The 20907-nt window shown below is 42.0% G+C and overlaps 1 long non-coding RNA gene, 1 other non-coding gene and 1 pseudogene across 2 annotated transcripts in view; 1 reads left to right on the forward strand and 2 right to left on the reverse strand.

Annotated features, from left to right (window-relative positions):
* LOC113618238 (uncharacterized) overlaps positions 1 to 20907 on the forward strand; it is a 154691-nt gene that overhangs the window by 69364 nt on the left and 64420 nt on the right. Inside the window, exons 6-7 of the long non-coding RNA XR_003431938.1 lie at positions 11193 to 11280; positions 11806 to 11877. This is a non-coding gene — a long non-coding RNA (uncharacterized LOC113618238). The remainder of the gene's footprint in view (positions 1 to 11192; positions 11281 to 11805; positions 11878 to 20907) is intronic.
* Positions 320 to 20138, reverse strand: LOC113618236 (neuropeptide S receptor-like; annotated as a pseudogene).
* LOC113618634 (U6 spliceosomal RNA) lies at positions 4572 to 4678 on the reverse strand. Its single transcript, XR_003432068.1, has one exon. It is a non-coding gene; the product is annotated as a U6 spliceosomal RNA (small nuclear RNA).

Consider the following 20907-nt stretch of genomic DNA (forward strand, 5'->3'; position numbering starts at 1 on the left):
TTTCTGTCCTGTTCTATTCCCCCTTTCATGTAATTCTATGATTGTTCAACAACTATTTGGTGTATTTCTTTGATATCTGATATAGGAAGGATGCCTTCATCCATCTTTTTTTTTCAGACAAATATTCTGATCTTTGACCATCGCCAGCCACCCACAGAGAATAAAGTGAATGCATTTGTGTTTATCCCCTCTGATTACTCTTGTTCTTCTAGAAGAACCAGAGTGCAAAGACTAGACCAGCATGAGGGAGGCACAAAGATCTGTGCTGAGCCACAAGCAAATGATAGATTCTTCATGGGTGGAAAATTTCCCAGCAGCCTGTGAACACCTCTGGGTTATACTCGTCACTCAGAGTGGAAGTCAGCTGCCTGTGACAGTGTCTCCTATTAGACCAGAGGCTGTCAAACATGGATCCACATTAAGATCATCCAAAGAGCTTTTCCAAAGTAATGATGCCCAGACCCCACCCCAGATGAAGTAAATCAGAATCTCTCAGGCAGCAGTTTCTGGGTACTGGTGCATTTGAAAAGCTCCCTGGGAAACACTCTTGTGCAGCTAGGGCTGAGACCCAGTGCACAAGACTGTAGGCTTCCTATAGTCAAGATCCATGCTATTTACTCCTTGGCATTCATGGTCCTTTGGACCACTCCTGACACGTGTTGGAACACAGCAGAATTGAACTGAATTCAGCTGAAGACACCAAGACTTATACATCTCTACTAATTCTCCTAGGGAAAGGGATACAGATTATTAGTGCTCAATAATGAACCTCTTAACTTTCTCTCAGTAACACTAAAAGAAGTAGCTTCGATGTGGAGGAAAACGAGCTCTGTTTTGGTCCAGTAAAGGTAACAGCTGAAAGTCTGAAAAGAGGAAGACTTAGAGAGAATCTAATCTGTCCCCTCATTTTAACCCCTTGGAGTCCAGAGAGGTTAAATGACTTTGCAAGGTAGCACAGCTCTTAGTGGCACATCTGGAACAGAAACGAGCACTTCTTACTCCAGGGATCGGTGTTATACCTTGCTGCCCTTGTGTGAGCCTATGTGGGTGAGTATGTATATGTGTGTGCATATGGGCGTGTAAGTGTGTGTGTGTGTATGTGAGACTGGGTGTTTCAGTGTGTGCGTTTGTGTGTGTACATGGAATGGGAGGAGGTGTGGAAGCTCCATGGGAGCAGAGCTGGTCCCCTCCTTCAGAACTAGTCGCATTAAAGTAACTAGACACCCAGGAACACTTTCTCTTTTCTTTCGGGCATGTTGGTTTGCTGTGTTCTCTCCAGGTTGTCCTCAGAGGCCCAGCAATGTCTGCCTGGGAAGCAGGATGGCGTTCCAAGTCTCAGCACCTATTGTGTAGGCGGTGCTCAGCATTAAGGTTTGCTGAAGCGGGATTTGGGGAAGGGTTGTAGCTGGCAGCCTCGGGCTCATTCTGCTGTGCGGTGGTGTGCTGGGACAGTGGGGAAGGCATGAACCATGCCTTGACTGTCCTAGGGTCCAGGACTGTTCTGTGGATAGACAGCAGTTTTCTTGTAGAATGTAAGCCAAGTAGAAATGTTTGTCCTCATGTTTTGCTGAATGTGCGGCTTCCTCCCTGCACTGTCCTCTCTTTTCATCCCAGAGTCCTCCAGGAGGCCTCTCTGCCAGACCTGCCAGACTAGGGTGACCCTCAGATCCTGGCTCAAAGGCTGCTCCGAAGGACTCTGCTGGCACAACTTGGCCAGGCCCAAAGTCCTCCTTCCTCAGTTTTTAGGGAAGCCACGTGGAGAAAGCAGAGCCTGCCCGGGACAGCCTTTGGGGGTCTGACCTGCCAGCTGGGCCCTGATATAACAGAGCAGGCTTGTTATAAAACCCAAGCTCACATTTGCTAGAGGAAAACCTGTACAGAAGCAAAATTAGCTAAGAGTTGGGTAATGCAGATGAGAGACTTACCTGAGCAGCTGGAAATCGCTGTCTCATGGGCTTTGCTTTTGACCCAAATCATTCTGATCACAATGGCATAGATGACACTGCGGAAAGGACCAAAGATACTATAAAATGTCTGGTGGGTCCATACTGTGAAGACCACTCCGAGTTTCCTGAGTGTGAGGTGTGGAGTCAGGGGTCTCTCAACCACGGTCTGCCCACCTCTGTAGAATCACAGTAGATGGCAGCTCCTTCTTTTTTTTTAAGCCAGGAGGCTTGGACCTGGTGAATTTAACTGATTTCTCCAAGATAACTCATGTGGTCAGAGGTATAGCTTAGATTGGAATCAAAACACAGGGTTTGGGGTCAGAAAGATTTAGATTTGTAACCAGATCTACTACTTGCTGGTTATATGACCTTGATTTTAGACAGGCTTTCATGTGCCTCCATGATTCCCGCCTCTAGTGTTCACATCACTGTGTCATCCTCTCCCCTTGAGTGTGGCTGGACCTGTGACTTGCTTCTAATCAATGCATTGGGGTGAAAGTGATGGGATGTCTGTGATTACATAATTGTGTAGCACCTGTCTTGCTAGTGTCTCTCTGTATTCCTAGCTTTGAAAAAGCAAGTTGCTGTGAGTCCTACAGCCCCAGGAAATCAATTCCGCCAGGAGCCCAGGGGAGCTTGGAGGAAGATCCTTCCTCAGTTGAGCCTCTGATGACACCCCAGCCTTGGCAGACACCTTGATGGCTGCCTTGCCTAAGCAGAGGACCCACTTAACTGTCCAGACTCCTGACCCACAGAAACTGTGAGATAATAAGTATATGTTTTAAGTCACCAGGTTCATGATAATATGTTACCCAACAATACATAGCTAATACACTGAGCGAAATAGGAGGAATGTTTGTGTCCCTCTCCTCTCCCAATTTACATGTTGAAATCCTAATCCCCAATGTGATGGTATAAGGAGGTGAGGCCTTTGGGAGGTGCTTAGATCATAAGGAGGGTGAAGTCCTCATGAATGGGATTAGTGCCTTTATAAGAGGAGACCCCACAGAACTTGCTTGACCCTTCTGCCATGTGAGGCTACAAGGAGAAGTCTGCAACCTGGAGGACAGCCCTCACCCAAATGTACTGGCAGATCTGATCTGTACTGATCTCAGATGTACTGTACTGATCTCAGACTTCCAGCCTCCAGAACTGTGAGAAATACAGTTGTGCTGTTTAGAAGTCACCTACTCTGTGATATTTTGTTATAGCAGCCCGAACCCACTAAGACACTGGGCCTCAGTTGAGACTGTCAAATCGAGGTAGTAATACAAACCTCTTAAGAGGTTTATAGGGATCAAATGTGACAGCATTTAAAGTGCTATGCACGGGCTTGAAAAGTAGCAGAGACTCAATAAATGCCATTTTCTTTCCTCTCTTTCTTCCCCAATTTTCACATAATATCACACCTACTTTTACATGATATAATCTGTACCTAAAAGGGAAAAAAGTGTTAATGACTCAAAAGCATTAGCAAATTTTGTATCCTTTGTTCCCTTTGATAAATATAAACATGCATGCCTTTAATTAGTTATTTGACATTTCTAATTTATTAAGAACCTTGACTAAAAACTTTGAGACAAAGCACTTCTTCATTTTAAAACTGCACCAACTTCCCTCTTGAGAATCACTTGGTTGAAAAAAAATCAGAGTTCTAGTTTGCAGTAGCTGACAAGGCACTAATTGCTTTTAATGATCTTTAGAATATACTTCAATTAATGGCTGTGGTAAAACCCTCCTTATTGATTTTCCCCTGCTCAGAGAACCCCTCTGAGTGTTCCAGGAAAGCTCGGGGCCTTTTTGGAGCATCCTCACTCCTTCTCATATACCTGCCCAGGGACTTTCCTGGAAATTGTTTGTCTACATTAAAGAAAAAATGAGAAAGAAAACTGCTAATGAGTCTACTCTTTACCCTAAGTTGAATATTTGTTAGAGCAGGGAAACTTTTTCCCAGGTAAATGAAATACAAGGAAAGGTTACAACCACCATCAAGCATTAATTGTGTACTACAATTGCAACCCCAGGGCTTAACTGATCAATAATTCAAATACTTATTGACCATCAGCCATATGTACAATGGAAAATTAAGAAAGATTTTATGTGTTAGGGGTTTGGGCTTTAGTCACCCCCACCTCGTCTCCTTAGGATCAGTCAGGCAGGTGGAAAGCCAGTACCAGCTTTACTGTTAGCCAGGAAAACTAATAAGTAAGATGCCTCTTTAGCTTATTCCCCAAATCCAGCCACTTCTCAGGGTGTAACAGTCATGCGTCAGAGAGCACTCTGCATACATTCATTTCCTTCTTCTTGCTGATTTCTTTCACCTAATTAATCAACAAATTCTATGGACTGTCCTTCAAAATGTCTCCATCACCTGTACCTTCCTCTCCGTTCCTGCTCTTCACTATCACTTTGGACCCTTATGATCTCTTTTTGTTTAATATTGATATTTTGATGATATTTTTATTGTGGTAAAATAAACATAACATAAAATTTACCATTTAATCCATTTTTAAGTGTATAGTTCGGTGGCATTAAGCACACTGACATTGCTCTGCAGCTATCACCATCATCCATCCCCAGAACTTTCTCATCTTCCGCAACTGAAACTCTGTACCCATTAAACACAGAAGTGTGCATTACTTCACAAATTAATGTGTCATCCTCATGCAGGGGCCATACCAATCTTCTCTGTATCATTCTAATTTTAGTATACATGCTGACAAAGCAAGCACCCCTTATAATCTCTTGCCTGATTATTTGCCATAGTCTTCTAAACACCTCCACTCTGCTAGCATCTTGAATGCCCACACCTCCCGCCATCAGAACTGGAGCTCTGGGACAGAGCATCATTCCCTGGCTTAAAAACCCTCCAGTGCCTCCACTTTCCTATAAGATGGTATCCAGTCTCTCAAGCAGGGCACCCAAAGTCTCCCACAATCTGTCTCTGCTTTCTTCATCTCTATGATTATCATCCTGCCTCCCTCCCTCCCCACTGTCTCTCAACACATTTTTTCCATGTGGGCAACAGGAGAAACCAACTAAACTAACCCCGATTCCATGCTTAGTATGTGGTTGACTTTGGGTGAATGTGAGATCCAAGGTCTTCCATTTCTCTGTGTCTGCTTTCCTTTCTTCCTGAAAATACATTTATTTTTTTTTTTTAGCCCATTCTCTATATATCACTTTGCTGTGAAACCTTTCTGAGCTGCCTCTGTTCCTCAGTGACAGTTAGCTCCCCCTTCCTTGGGGCTTCCATGCTGGTGTAACACTAGGCATGCTGAATTTTGTCTATGGCAGTTGTATCTTAAAGGTCAAGCAGACCTAGAAATAGCCCATTCTCAGAAACAGAGCTGAGGAATAGCACCTCCATTCTTTTGGGTCAACTTCTTCCATGTCTTTTCTTTATCTCCACTCCCTCAGCCGTTGTAGCTTTTCTTCAAGTTTCTTAGAAATCTGAAAACCTAAGGGTCACTAAGATTGAGTAAAATACCTCTTCCCTGCAACTGGCTGGTTTATTTCTTGATTTTATGGAAGACAGTCCAGACACAGACCCGTTTTCCTTCATTACCTTCATGAAGGCAGCTCCTGGCGGTGGGAGAGTGCGGGAGTCTAAGCCAGAGGAAGACCTTTCAAGTGGCATTAAGTACTTAAGAGGATGCCTGAGGCCAGTTCCTGAGTCTTGCTTCTGGATTGTATATGAGGAGTGTCAGGAAACAGAACAAAAATTATCTCTGTCCTCAAGACACGTGGAGAGCGTTCCACTCAGACCAAAAGTGTCCCTTTCACAAACGCTGCAGGGCTCAGCACAGGCCTGGGGACTTGAAGGCCCATCACAGTCTTGGAGCCATAGGCTCCATCTCTGCCTGCATCTTTGCCTCATTTTGGGGCCTGAGGATGATGTCCAGTTGTGCTCTGAAGTTCTCATCAGAGGCCAAGCATAGGGAGGGGGTGTAGGGGGAGCTGATGCTTCACTTAGCACGGTCCTTTTTACTCTTCTTCTAGCAGGGGCTTAAGGATGCTCCCTGACCAAAAGCGTCTCTCCCCTTTATTAGTTAATTTCACTAATACTAATGCTATGAAGATAAAATATAGGGAGATACAAGAGTATATAATAGAAGGCTTGTTCTGGGGGTCATGGAAGCCTTCCCAGAGGAGGTGAAATTTCAGCTAAGATCTGAAGGATAAAATTGATTTTTTAAATGCAAAAGAGGATGATCACTCAGGCGGAGGGAACAGCATGTGCGAAGTTGCTGAAACAGGAGGGATCATGTGCATTTGAAGAACTTAGGGAAGGCCAGCGTGGCTGAAGCATGGTGAGTAAGGCAGCTTGTGTGCCTTAAGATAAGGATGGAGAGTGAGGCAAGAACCAAGTCACACGTGGCCTTTAGTGCAGGGTTAGAGGTCTTGCACTTTATCCTGAAACAATGGAAATCCACTGAATGGCTCTAAACAGGAAAGTAAAATGATTGATTAACATGTTTTTTTAAAGATCAGACATTGTTCAGCGTGTATAATTTGTTTCTATGCATGTGTATATGCTGGTATATGAATTGAACAGCCCTGGAAGGGTATATAGCAGGGGTCCCCAACCACCGGGCCGTGGACCGGTAGTGGTGCATGGCCTGTTAGGAGCCAGGCCACACGGTAGGAGGTGAGCGGCAGGTGAGGGAGTGAAGCTTCATCTGCCGCTCCCCATCGCTCGCAATTCCACCCAAACCAGCCCCTCCCTTCCCATTCCCCCATCCCCCCCACCCCCGCCCGTGGAAAAATTGCCTTCCACAGAACTGGTGCCTGGTGCCAAAAAGGTTGGGAACCGCTGGTATATAAGAAATTCTTAACAGTGCTACTTCTGAGGAGGGGGACAGGGCAGAAGTGGAAGGAAGATTTTTATTTTTCATTTCATACTCTTTTGTTGCTTCGAATGGGGAAATCTTTCCAAAAGCTCTTCAGAGAGCTCACATTTCATTGGCTAGAATTGGATGACGTGGCCGTTCCTGAACCATTCACATGCCGAGGGGAGGGGTTGCCATGAGTGGCTTAGAGTGGAATGGATATGGGAAATTCAAACACAAGCATCTACCATAACCTGGCAGGCTAGTGATACTGGCTTTTTCAAAAGACCTAACTCTTATCACCCCTCAGGTAAAAATATATAGGATGTCACTTCCTTGACTGATGCGATGGGTCATCCGACCTTGGCCTTGGACTTCATGTCATGGACAGTGCTGGCTAGGATCTTGGGCCCTTTTACCCACCATGGCCTTGTAGTCCATAGAACTGTACTGACCTCAGCTTGGGGCTTTCCCACGGTCTGTTCCCCTTTCCCCAAGCAAAATAAGATGGGTTTTTTTTTCGTGTAACATAAATCAGTGTTCCATGACAAGCGTGCTTTCTTCCTCTTATTCCTTTGCAATTGTCGGCTCTGGATCTTTTAAGCCTCTGCCTTTGTCTCACAGAGTAAAAATGATAGGAGAATGAGAAATCAATTAGGTAGCAAGAAAATAACCATAGCTAAAGTAAAGCAATTACACCAGGGCTAAAAACCTTTCCCAGCAACAGTTAGACAGTTGTGTCAAGTAAATTTTGAAACAACAGGAGTTGTGTTGACCCGGAAAAACAGTGTATTGCCTTTATTGTCAGTCACTGTGGTTTCAAGTCTTGGCAGCCTGATTTAATTAATGACAGAACAGCTAAATCTTTATCCATACACAGCTCTCATGACAGTTTGCCACTGACAATACAACTCCTTCCTTCCTCTCTTTCCCTCCCTCTCTGCCTTTCTTCCTTCCTTCTTTCCTTTCACATATATTTATGGAGTATCTACCATATGCCAGAAACTGATCTAGGCACTAAATAACCAGAAATTTACATACTAGGTGTGTGTGTGTCTGTGTGTGTGAGAGAGTGAGAGAGAGAGATGGAGTGACATGACACTTCTGTCTGATTGATGAAGTTCTTCAGTCAGGTCTGCATTGTTTATTTAATCAAACATTTATGAAGTGTACGTTATGTGTTGGGTTTGAAGTCTAGAGATTAAGAGACAAGAGTCCATGTACTCAAGAAATGTAGCCACGCTAGCAGGCAATGACTCTCCCGTGAAGCCTTAATGGCAACATGGACAAGCTGAGGTGGGATGCGGCCTAGGATTGGCAGGGGCAGCTCCGTGTGGGGTTTGGTATTTGAAATGAGACAGAAAGAATGTGAATCATTTTGCCAGAAGCAAGGCAGGGTGAGACTGGAGGAGTGCTCAGGCATAAGGAATGATGTGCACAAAAGCCCAGGGGTGAGAGGAGTGTGGGGTGTCCCGGAAACAAGAGATAGCTTGTTCTGGCTGCAGTAGTGGGTGCAAGGAGAGTGTGTGAGCAGCTTCTCCAGGAATAGCCACGGAATCTGAAAAGGACCAGCGATCTGTCTTAGCAGATATTAAATGTATATAAAGCTACAGTAATGAAAACATTGTGGTGTTAGGGGCAGAAAAACCACTAATTTAGTTATTTGTGTGTTTTCTCCTTTTCTTAATTATGTCAATCACTACAAACTGGAAACAAAATGAAACCATATTCAAAGTGAAGAAACAAACGACAAACTAGCGAAATTTTTGCAATATATTAAAAAAGAAAAAGGTTATTGCATAAAGAATTCTCTAAAGATAGAGAATAGAGAAAATAAAAACAGAATAAAGTGAAGGGAATAGAAAGCTCAGAAACAATAAGAGCGTTTATAATATAAATATGCATATGATAAAATTACCATTTCATACCGTAGAGAAAAGATAAATCATTCAGTAAGTGATATTGGAACAAATGACCCAGCACTAAAAAAAAAAAAAAAAAAATTTAACTTAGAGCTCTAATTCATATTACATAAAAATCAAATTAAACATCAAAATCAAATATTTTAAGGTGATATTTTTAACATGCTCTCAACACTGAAATTATTTTCAAATAATTAAAATTATAAATCATTAAAAAGTTAAAGTATAGATAAGTTTGTGAAAGGGACAATTTCCTAAGAAAGAAAAGAAATGAAAAAAATGTAAAGAAAATTGTGTGTCGATGTGAATATACTAAAATATAAAATGCTTATATATTACAGAAAAGCCATATACATTTCATTCATATTTTCACATGCATTTATATAAAGTTTTGCAAAGTGCTTTCCTATGACTCTTTTTTAAAATCGAGTCATTTGACTTTCTAATTTAGGTATTCATGATTTCTCTCAATTATGTCAGTCTTATTAACTGAAAGCAAAATAAAATCACATTCAAAATAAAAAGGCAAACTAGGGACAAACTAGGGAAATATCCTAATCACATAAAAACAGGAAAAGTTTTTATATAAAAAATATCTCTAAAGACAGAGAATAGAGAAAATAAAATAAAATGGAGAAAAACGGGTAAAAGAATACGAATAGGTAATTTACTTAAAAAACAAAAATAATAACGAACATATAAAATGTGTTCAACCTCATCTGTGATGAATGAAATGCGAATTAAAACAACAATAGTATATATGTATTTTTGCCTATCAATTTGGAAAGAATATACATATATATGTATATATATCTGTATATAAATGTATCACGCATGAGGGACAATAAAGCATGAGGCATGGTTAATAAAGAGCATGAACACCTTATCTGTGTTGTTTCTTTTGTCTACTCAGTCTTGGAATTAAGAATTTAACCTTATCTGAAAGAGTCACTAGCAACAGAATCAAGCTCAGGGTAACAAAGTGTGATTAAGAAAAACAACAACAAAAAAAAAGAGTTGAGCTTTAGCTCTGAGAGAGATGAAATTATAGCAACTTATCCCTCAACTAGCTGGCAAACAAATTCTTCACAAAACTCCATCTGGGCCTGGTCTTGGTTCAAGAAGCGGGGAGTTGCTATGCTGCATCCCCCAGAGAGAAGCTTTCTCTCCCACAGAATCCTGACCATGGAAGAGGAAGAGGGAAGATGATGACTGAGTAGGTAGGAAATGCTTCAGGGAAGCTCAAGGACAGACAGAGCAAGGTCACTCTGAATTTTCATGGTTCTACCCCAGCTGGAAGCAAGGAGCAAGGAGCAGGGTTTACTGAGGCCTTTGTTTTGTCTGACAAGGGCTGAGTGATTTTGAAATCATCCCCTTTAATCATTAAATTAGACTTTGCATTTTCCAAAGACACTACAAAAATGCACAAGTTGGGCTGTAGGCAAGTTGGAGGAGAAGAAGAGGCAGCTCGAATTAATGGGGGAAATTTCAGACAGTGAAAGCCCCGCATGAGGGATTTGGCCAGACAGCACGTTGGGAGCCTGTGGTTCACGGCTGCATCCGCCCTGCTGAGCAGGGGTTTTGACTGATTTCAGGAGCTGATGGGAAATTAATCAGGAGAGAAGCTGGGACATTTGCTGCCACCGAAATCGATGTGTCAGTTGCCTGTGACGTCATGAGTCACTTCTTTCCAAATACTTTCTTACCGCTGCAACTGGCCTCTTTCCTCTTCCATGGGCTTCTTTTAATGTGGCTGTTACTTACCTTTGATTGATTGTCTAAATAACCTTCATATTCCCTTCAGGCTTCCCCCCAGATTCAGCTTGGTGGAGAGGAGAGCAGTAAGTTGAAATACAATATAGATGTTAACTTGTAGATTCAGCAGAGATGACTGGACAATATCCAATCTCAGTAAGGCTGAGGGGCTAACAGTGGGAATCACTCTGCTCCTGTCCAGCTCAACCTCTGCTGCTGATGGAGAGCAAGTCATTTTGCTTCTTTTAGCCCTAAGTCTACTCGTGAAAAGTTTAGGGGCTGGACTATGTGGTGGATAACATTTTTCCAGCTTTAGCATCTTAAGGGACTAAAGACGAACAAAGAGCAAGAACAAGAGATTCCTATAATGTCAGAAAACACTTGAAGAATACGCAACCACTTAATCTAAGAAATGCATATTGAAACAATGAGATACTTTTTTAAACCTCTGTGGTCAGCAAAGACTTAATAAAGAAATGACATCACCTTCCTCTGGGTCAGGGGAGGAAAAATGAGAGCTCTTGTTTGCTGTCGGCAGGAATACACATTTTTTAATAGGGCGGTTTATGCATATGCATCAAAAGTCTTAAAATGAGCATCATCTGTGATCTGGCAATTCCATTAGCATGAGTTCTGAGGAAATAATCAGAGACTCATGAATAATTTTAAGTACAAAGATTTTTATCACAGCATTATTTATACTATTGAAACCCAAAGGCTGATCTTCCTTTGCCCAGGACGATTTACGTGACACTCGATGGCAGGCTTGGGGACACTCAGAAGGTGCAGGATGAGCAAGACCCATATACGTACTCAACATGCCAGGTATCTCCCTGCAATTCCTGATCCCATCCACCCATGCAGAGCCACTCTTTCAGAGATGATCCTGCCATGTGACCAAGGGAGACCCTGCCTTGTCCAGGTGGTTGTGGTCTTCTTTGTTGAAAGACCATCTTTGGCCCACCATTGGCTGCAGGACAAAGGGAACATACTATGGCTTGGTTCCTAAGGCCCTTCACAATTGAGTCTCACCCCATCCAGAAAGAGCTTATTGCCAACTTCCTTTCCATCGGCACTGCCTGCCTGTCCTTTCCTGTCACCATACGCACTCTGACCCCCGGTTACCAGGGAAACTGCTTTCTCTCCACCGTCCCCTTCTCCTATCTGAAGCCTTTCTTCCTTCAAAGGATGCTTCCAAGAAGTGTTCCCTCGCATTATTTGACCTCATCGCGTACATTGTCTAGCATATTTTTGTGTGTATTGCATTTTTTTGCTCAGTTTTGTTTCAAGTTTGTCTGTCTTTTCGATTATAAGATCTCTGAAACTGGTACTATGTCTTATATTTGAAAGGTTGCATGATATAGGAGAAAGAACAGGATATGGAATCAGAGAAACCTGGGGTTAAATCCTGCGTAATGTTGGGTAAGTTACTTAACCTCTCTGAGTTTGAGTTTTATCATTTATAAGATGGGGATAATAGTTATTTCACAGAGTTGTAGTGTGGTTGATGAGATCAATGTTAACCACCTGGTAAAATGCCTGCCCCACAGCACATACTCAGAAAATGTTAGTTCCCTCCTCTTTGTCCCACTTTGGAGGAGTTGAGCTTAGCACATAGCATCTTTAGATAAAATCTTGTCACCTAGCCCATTCCCCAAAGGACACTAGGAGCAATGAGTGACCTATAGGGGAGGAGAGCAGCAGTTGGTGAACCGGGAAAGCCTCTGTATGGGTCTGGCCTGCTGGCCTCTTACCTGATGATTGTCAGGGGGATGAAGTACACCAGGAAGGCCACGATGGTCATATATGGGCTCTGGTAGGAGTCGTCGGGTCACAGGGCCCAGCACTGCACTTCACCATTGGAGAGTTTCCTTTTCCCAAATATGATAAGGGTGGGAATGGAGAATAGGAAAGAGAAGCTCCAGGCAATCACGCTGAGGACCTTGGCCTGCTTTTCTGCTCAGAGAAAAGAGAGGGATGCTTGGGCATCTGGAAACATCCTTTGGGAGCACGCTTGGCATCTAGTGTGAAAAAATATCATGGTGGAAGAGGGATTCTGGAACTCTCAGAGCCTCAGTTTCCTCATGCATAAAAAGGGGATAATAGGACCAGCATCTAAGGCTGATGCAGGGATTAAAAAGAGTATGCTTACACAGAAGCTAGAACACTGCCTGGTATAAGGTCAGTGTTCCCCAGTTTCTCCTCTTTTGCTTCCCCGATTTACCTGCTTGATTGAGATGTTGATGCACCCATTCCTAAAGTACTACGGGGGGGCTCAGTTTGTACCACATACATTTGATAGGTTGCTGTGCGAATGCTTGTCTCTTGTACCTTGCCCATCCTCAAAGGCAGGGATGGGACTTTGGTCTGTCTGTCATCCTTCTCTTGTACCTAGCACTGTGAAGCACTGTGACAGTGTTTGAAAGCTGTTTGCCAAATGTTAAGTAGCCTTCTTTCATTTGAAGGAACAAAGGAGGAATTGTAAGGCAGAGAAAGAACACTAGGCTTGGTTCTGGAGAGCAGGGTTCATTCAAACCAAGCCCCGAAGTCTGGTAGATATGACCCTACACACTAGATTTGGGCTCTTTCAGATGTGATATTTTGACCTTGGGCAAATCACTCAGTCTCAGCCTGAGTTCTTCTCTAAAGTGGGATTTTAAAAAAAAATACACACTCTGCTCACCTAATGAAGTCATGATGGGGCTAGAGAGAGACAATTAATATACATGAGAGTGCTTTTTGAAAAGAGTTGTTTTGATGTGATGCTTTCTGTTAAGCTGTTGTTGAAGGTCTTCATCTTCATCCCCATTGTAGCTGTGCTGTCTGTGCTGACTGGTCCTGGCAGCCCTTCTTCATCCAGGGACAGGAGACCTCCCTCTACCTTCCAACTTTCAAATTGGAAAGCAGTTGCATGTTTCTGGGTGGGGAGGGAAATGTAGAGTCTGGTGGTATCGTAGAGAGGTGTGTAGGGTGTGGTCAAGGAGCTATAAGAAGTGAGAACAATTCTAGAAGAAACTAGGGACTCTAGTAGAATCTTCAATCCCAAATACTTGGGAGAATAATATCTGGGGTTCTGTTCTTGCTGAATTGTCACTCTGAAAAGAGTTATTAGAAAGATTTAGAAAACAGATATTACTGGCACACTGAACAAGCAGGAATCTTGGGGTGGAATTATAATACAGTCTTTTTAGGTCTTTCTGTCGTCACCGTACATGGATCAAGTGATCCAGTGGAGTGGGAGCTCTTCTGCTCCTGTTTGAAAACTCAGCCCCTTGATGTCAGTGGTAATTAGGTAGTTTAAAAGCCCCTGCAGTCACCTTACGTGGTAAACAGTACTTCAATGTAGTAATGAACTTAAAAATTAATAAGTAGATGGGCTTCCCTGGTGGCGCGGTGGTTGAGAGTCCACCTGCCGATGCAGGGGACGTGTGTTCGTGCCCCGGTCTGGGAAGATCCCACATGCCGCGGAGTGGCTGGGCCCGTGAGCCATGGCCGCTGAGCCTGCGCGTCCGGAGCCTGTGCTCCGCAACGGGAGAGGCCACAACGGTAAGAGGCCCGCGTACCACAATAAATAAATAAATAAATAAATAAAATAAAATAAAAAACACGGACAAAATAAAATTTTTCCATGGTTAGACTAAACTCCAATTTTTCAAAGTATTGAGTATTTAAATTGTTTCCAATTATTTTGTATTATAAATAATTCATATGCATCTCTTTGCACTGCTCTGGTTATTTCCTTAGGATGAACTCTTAGAAACTGAAGATTGGGGCAAATATAGCTAAGTTTCCCCCAAAGTGTCTACAATTTATGGCTCCCACTGGAAGTGTACAGAAGTGTCCTTTTCCTTATAGTTGCCCAGCACTGAGGATTTTTCCTTAGTCTAGTTATCTTGTTGGTAAGATTTCCTATCCAAATATTTAATCTTGCAGTTCTTCAATTAGCAGAAACAATAAGGGAAATAAAAATAGTTTTTACTAAATAAAAATTTTAAAATTATTTATAAATAGTAAACATTGTAAACATACTTAAAAAGCAAAATGAGGGCTTCCCTGGTGGCGCAGTGGTTGAGAGTCCGCCTGACGATGCAGGGGACGCGGGTTCGTGCCCCGGTCCGGGAAGATCCCACATGTCCCGGAGCGGCTGGGCCCGTGAGCCATGGCCGCTGGGCCTGCACATCCGGAGCCTGTGCTCCGCAACGGGAGAGGCAACAACAGTGAGAGGCCCGCGTACCTAAAAAAAAAAAAAAAAAAGCAAAATGACAAATAAGAAATATTTGTATACGACAAGCAAAGGGCTAATATCCTTCTTATAAAGAACTCTGGCAAAGAAATAAGATCACACCAATTGAAAAAGTGGGCAAAGGACATGAAAAAATCTTGAGAAATTTTTAAGAAACAAAGCAACAAGTAAATGAACGATATATAGAAATGATCTTTTTGACTACTAAAGAACTGCAAGATTTCTTTCCTAGAAAGATATTTTCCTCACCAAAATGATGAACGTTTTACCCATACCCATACCCTCTTATGTTTAAAATTTTTGCTTTTTCAATCCAATTGGAATTTACTTTGTAATTAACTGTGACATGTAGTGATCTATTTTTTTTAAATGGCTAGACAGCTATTCTAACACGATACACTGGCAAATTCATTCTTTTCTAACTGATTTGGTATTCTATATGCTTTAGATAGGTTCCAGTATCATATTGTTATAATTATCAAAGTTGTATATTATATTTTCATACCTGGCACTATATATCTCTCTTCATTATGGGTTGATGGTTTTCTAATTATTCTCACAGTTATTTTTACTAAAGAGCTTTAAAACTGACAACTCCTCTGGAGTTGCTGGCTAAGGAAATAACCACTTTAGTAAAAGGCAATAAAACGTCAGTAAAAATGTGCCCCCCCATTTCTGCTCTCCTTCCCTTGGTTTTGTTACCATTGCCACGTGCTTGCTCAGCCACAGGAGAGTTCCTCCTGGCTTCCACTGGCTCCATTTTCTGTGCTGCTCTGTGGGGAATCTCTTTCTCCCGCCTTCTCTCAGCTCCGTCACATAAACCCCCAACCCTGCCCCTCACAGCTGCCCTTACATTCTAACGTGCTGGAGCAGCAAGATGACTCTAGCCCAAGGTTCTCTGGACCTTCTTACACCCTGTTCCACCAACTACCACATCCTATAACCGTGCGGATCTTTTCAGCTTCCTGAAAGGCCATGCAGCTTTCCTAGGGGGCTTGGCATCCTTGTTAATATTTAATCTGCTCCCTGTGTGCTGGGAATTCCTTGAAGTTTCTGGTCTTTGGATGGCATCTTTCCTTGGCTCCCATCCCAGCTGCAGGTCTCCTCCTATTTGTAGGCTTCTTCTATGACTTCAGTTGGGATTGGGCAGAGGAAGGGAAAATGGCGAATTTCTGTTTCCAAGCTTGCATCTTTCCCTGAAGCTATTGGAGATGATTATTTTCCAAGTGCCCTAAATGAAGCGTCTATTAATTTTATAGTGAGGAAGTAAATTGCTTTACATCTTTTAAAGAACACTATAATATTCATTCCTGCCTTTCCTGTAATTTAGGACATGATTTATAATATTGCGCAGTATCTCCCAGAACCAGTCCTATTTCCCATAAGCTAAACAGTTGATTAATTTTTATCTAATGAATACGGTGGTGAGACATGTAACTGACCATGTTTCCCTCTTGACTGTGGAGCCCAAAGCCTCGACCTCCAGCAAGTGTCCTGGGACACCCCTCACATGTTTTCTTATACTTAAGTTCACTTTACTCCTATTTCTTTCGCCTTGAAATACTCTGGTGTGGGTGTCTTTTTGTACACCAAATGCAATCCTTCCCAGAGCCTGCAGGACGTAAATAAGTGTTTGGCTGAGTAAGAGTATCACACTTTTGCATACATATGTCATAAAATGTCTCTCCCATTTACCCTCGTGCCCTCCCCTGCATCCTTCTCTGCCGGAGAAGATGCTAGAGCATGACACTGTCTGGAAAGCTTGGTGCGAATTGCACACCTTCCTACACTCACACAACCTAAAAAAGCCTGAGAAACAGGTATAAATTCGATCTTAAAATTACTTTCAATTGCACACGACACACTGATATGTTTCTGGTATAAAACTTCCCTAAAGGCATGTAAGTCCCTGTGTTCTCTATGGAGAGTCCAGCTCCCATCCCCAGACGTGAGGACTAGTTGGTGTACATTTTTGCAGGCAGTTGTTTATTATTCTGAGACCTCACTTTTTCTTGCATTCTCTCACACTCTTCTCTCTCTGTCTGTACACAATACCTAGGATTGTTTTGAGTTTTTCTTTACAATAATGTTATCATACAGTATGATACTGCATGTATGTTGTTTTTATTACTCAATATATGATGTAGATATTTTCATGTCAGTGCATATTACTCTCCATGGCTCTGCCACCTCCTCACTGAGAGACAGTAATCAAGGACACCTAAACTGAACCCAGACCATCTGGGTTCAAATCCTGCCTCTGCACCTACTAGCTGTGTGACCTTGGGCAAACTACTTTAACTCTTTGAATTGTAATTGCCCAGATTAAGATGCAAATAATAATAGAATCGACATCACAGAGCTGTTGTGAGGATTAAAGTATTTAACATATGTAAAGAACTTAGAATCACGAATAGCACATAGTATGCAATCAATGAACCTAATCTACTGAAACTTCTACATAGGATGCTAGCCTTTCCTCCATTGAGAGACACCAAGGTTAGCATTGAATTCCTGCTATTCTAAGCAATGCTGCAACACACAACACATGCGTGTGCATGCACACATGTGAGTATTTGTCCAGAGAAGATACCAAGAAGTAGAATTTTTATGTCAAAAGGCTGCACATTTTATATTTTATTAGATATTAAGTTGCCATTCAAAGTATCTGTGTCAGTACTGCCTGATGTATTGAGTAGTATCTGATGACATTAATTCTACTTATTCTAAAGTTCTGCTTGCTCTATTAATTTTGCTTCCTTAGTTGTAAATTCTGCAGAATGGTATTTTAAACGTATTATCTATTTTCCGCAGTTTGGCTTTTGTCACATTTTTTGTGATATCTGATTGCACCTCATTTTTGTAGGCAAGGTTTCCTATTAGGTTCTTCATTTTATTATTTTCACAGCCTGCTTGGGAAAGTGTAGTATGTTGGCTTCTTATTTGCTTTTGGGGGTCAAAGAGGTAAGTGGGCTCTGCCTGTGGGCGGAGGAATGGACAATTAGTCCTGTGACTAGGTACCCACCATCCCTCCAAGCTGTCATTGCTTCCCAGGGCCCCACTCTGTTTCTCCAAATCCAATATCTCCACTACTTGGAAGCAGAGACCTCCATCCCTCCTGCACGCCTGGGAAGGGGAAGAGCAGTGGGAAGGGAGATGTGCTGTGATGAAATGTCCTCATTGTACTCCAGGAATCATCCTGCCAGTTTCCTTGAGTCCTTCTTGCTCTGGACATTTACACGATCTATTTAGGAAGACCTCTGCCATATTGCTGCATCATCATCTGTGTGTATTGTGGGTTGTGTGGTTTCAGCCTTCCCTCTGACCCATCTGCTTCCTTCTTTCAGGGATTCTTTGCTACCTCTGGATCAAAGAGGGTTTTCCTTGTTTCTATTATAATTATAAATTAAAACATCTTTCCAATTATTTCCATGGTTTTAGGGTAAGGAGAGCAAGGTGCTTTTTTCTGCAAAGTAAGCAAGTAGAAGTGGGAGTGTTCATTAGTTTGGATAGGTATGCGTGTTGACACTGCTCTTAAAAACAAAAAACAAAAACCTGGCAGCGTCAGCGTCAAGGTAAATGGTCACAAAGTAGGCCCAGCAAAGCACCTTTCCTAGTGGCTCTTGGCCATCCATAGAAGCCATCAGCATTTTCCCAGGCACCCAAACTTTCTTTTCTACATCTTTTTGGACAATCAGACTCATGAAGTTGGGGAGGAAGTGGAAGAGGAGAAGAAAATGGGAGGAAAAGACCATTACTAAGAGGATAATATCAGTGAAAACCCTCACCCAAGGATAGTACTTGTTTGAGCCAGCTCACCTCCTTGCAGGAACTTCATGGGGTAGATGATGGCATGGTACCTGTCTATGCGGAGGGACACCAGGACATAGGTAGAGGCATAGAGCAGCACAACTTGAAGACAGAAATGAGAGGTGAGTGGCCTCACAGAGGTGAGGAAATGCACATCATGGAAAGAAGAGCATTTTTTGCTATTTAGAAACCTTGGCACTGAACCAAAGGATGGATGATGTTTGGAGTATCGACAGGAATGACTGACTCCCATGTCAGGAAGAAGATTGCTGTTTGTGGTGCTGGGATTTGCACTGCTAGCTGTGACAAGTGAGAGTGCTTCCAGCTCTCGCTTGCTCACTCATTCACTTGGCTTTTCGGAGACGCTGCATTTCTCCAAGGATCAGTCCCTCTTGACATTTGCGTGGTACATGTGTTTGTAATTGACTTTTAAAGCTAAACTAATTTTCTCTGCCACAATTGACATTCCAGAATAATTAGAAACAAACATTCATTTGCCTTTTATCAATGTGAGTTGTTGAGAGATGATAGAAGGGATCTGGCTTCAGGGAGCCCATGTGCTGTTTTGAATCATTTATCACCATCTGTGCTGACACTCTCAGAGCTCCCCTTCCTCATCCACTTCTGCAGCAGAGCTGTTCACTAGGGTCAGCCCTTGGGTCCCCTCTTCTTCCTTCCCACCCTCTCTTTTATTAAGCTTACCCATGCCCTTTAGTGATATTTGCATACTTTGCAGAGAAGGAAATTGGGATATAAGAGGTTAATATCTCTTCTGTGAAGAGCATAGTCAAAAGGTAATTAAATGAAATACCCCTGAAAGGATGATCAGGGTGGAAATTTTTCAAATAACTTTGAGCCTCATTTCTACCAGGAGTCTAGCCATATCACTGCTTTGTAACCTTTGGGTCAAATTCAGAGTGGTAGAAAAGTAACTCGAAGAGCGAAATCTAAGGGTGAGTGTCTGAATTTCTTATAAGATGAAATAGAAATAACATGACTTTGGTAGTAACCTTTGTCTGAATTTGTATCTTTTTGTTCATTCCCTGGCTCAGACAAACAACGATCAACTACATCGTTGTTCTTTATTATTTTTATCTCTGTAACACTACCACAAATGCATCCCAGCATCAGTGTTGTAGAAGGTGCCATAGGGAGGGCGTTCTGAAGACTGATCAGAGATTGAAGGCTCCCCTGAGGGATATAAGAAGAAATGCTAGTCTTGCTAAAAAGGTGATGAACGGTCAGAGAGAGAAATGATGGCCAAATTTTACAACAGCAAAATTAAGATGACTGTCTCCTTAGAGAAAACTGGGATTTTTATGTGGGATCCATGAATTCAGAATTGTTAAGGCTGGCCACACTCAGTTGAAGAGATGGCATCAGAGAAGGATGGGAAGGAGAGCTCCCACGGGCAGAACCCCATCGGGTAGAATGTTGTGATGAGACGGTCATAAGAATGGCGGCCTCCGCGGCTGTGTTGAGTGAGATGGCTCACACAAGTTCAGAATCTGAAGCAGGAGGAAAGGTCACAGTAGAGTGCCCAGAGGAGCAGGCAAAGTCAATAAAAAGAGATCTACTTTGAGACACAGTCAAAAAGAGTATTTAACTTCAGGAGTCTTCAAACATCTAGGCAGGGTGGAAGGGAGATGCAAGAGGGAGGGGATATGGGGATATATGTATATGTATAGCTGATTCACTTTGTTATACAGCAGCAACTAACACAACAATGTAAAGCAATTATACCTCAATAAAGATGTTAAAAAAAAAATAGTGATGACCAAACGTATACTGAGCAACTGAAAACTAAAAGAAGGCATTCATTACAGTACTACTGTTAGACAAATTAAATTCAAAGCAAAAAGCACTACATGGAATAAAGGGATTATTTATAGTGATAATAGATACAAGACACAATGGCAATAGAATATTAATAAACCTAAATGTAACAAGTAACATAACACTAAATATATAACTAAGATGTTCAAAGTTCTACAGAGGAAAAAACACAATAATACATAGGTAGAAATAATTAAACAAACTGTAAGAATAATACACATTATTGTAAAATATCTAGGCAATATTTCAAAAATTAGTCATAAACTAAACTACCAAGAAGAAAAGCCCTCAATAGATTCCAAAAAGTGGAATTTATACAATTCACATATCTAAAACAACAAGCAGTAAAAGCTGAAATTAGTATCTTCTTTTTTTTAAAATACCACTTGGAAATGTAAACACCCTTATAATTAACTTGAGTCAAGAAGGAAATTAAAGTATAATTATAGTCAATTCATAAATGTCAACAATGAAAATTCTACACGTCAACAACATATGGGATACCATTTGTAGAACAGATGGCAGCTTGAGGACATATGTCTAAATTCTCACTACCGCACCCT

Source organism: Aethalodelphis obliquidens, unplaced genomic scaffold (genome assembly GCF_003676395.1).
Source record: "Aethalodelphis obliquidens isolate GAN/ISIS:26980383/991018 unplaced genomic scaffold, ASM367639v1 scaffold5, whole genome shotgun sequence".
Taxonomy (NCBI): domain Eukaryota; kingdom Metazoa; phylum Chordata; class Mammalia; order Artiodactyla; family Delphinidae; genus Aethalodelphis; species Aethalodelphis obliquidens.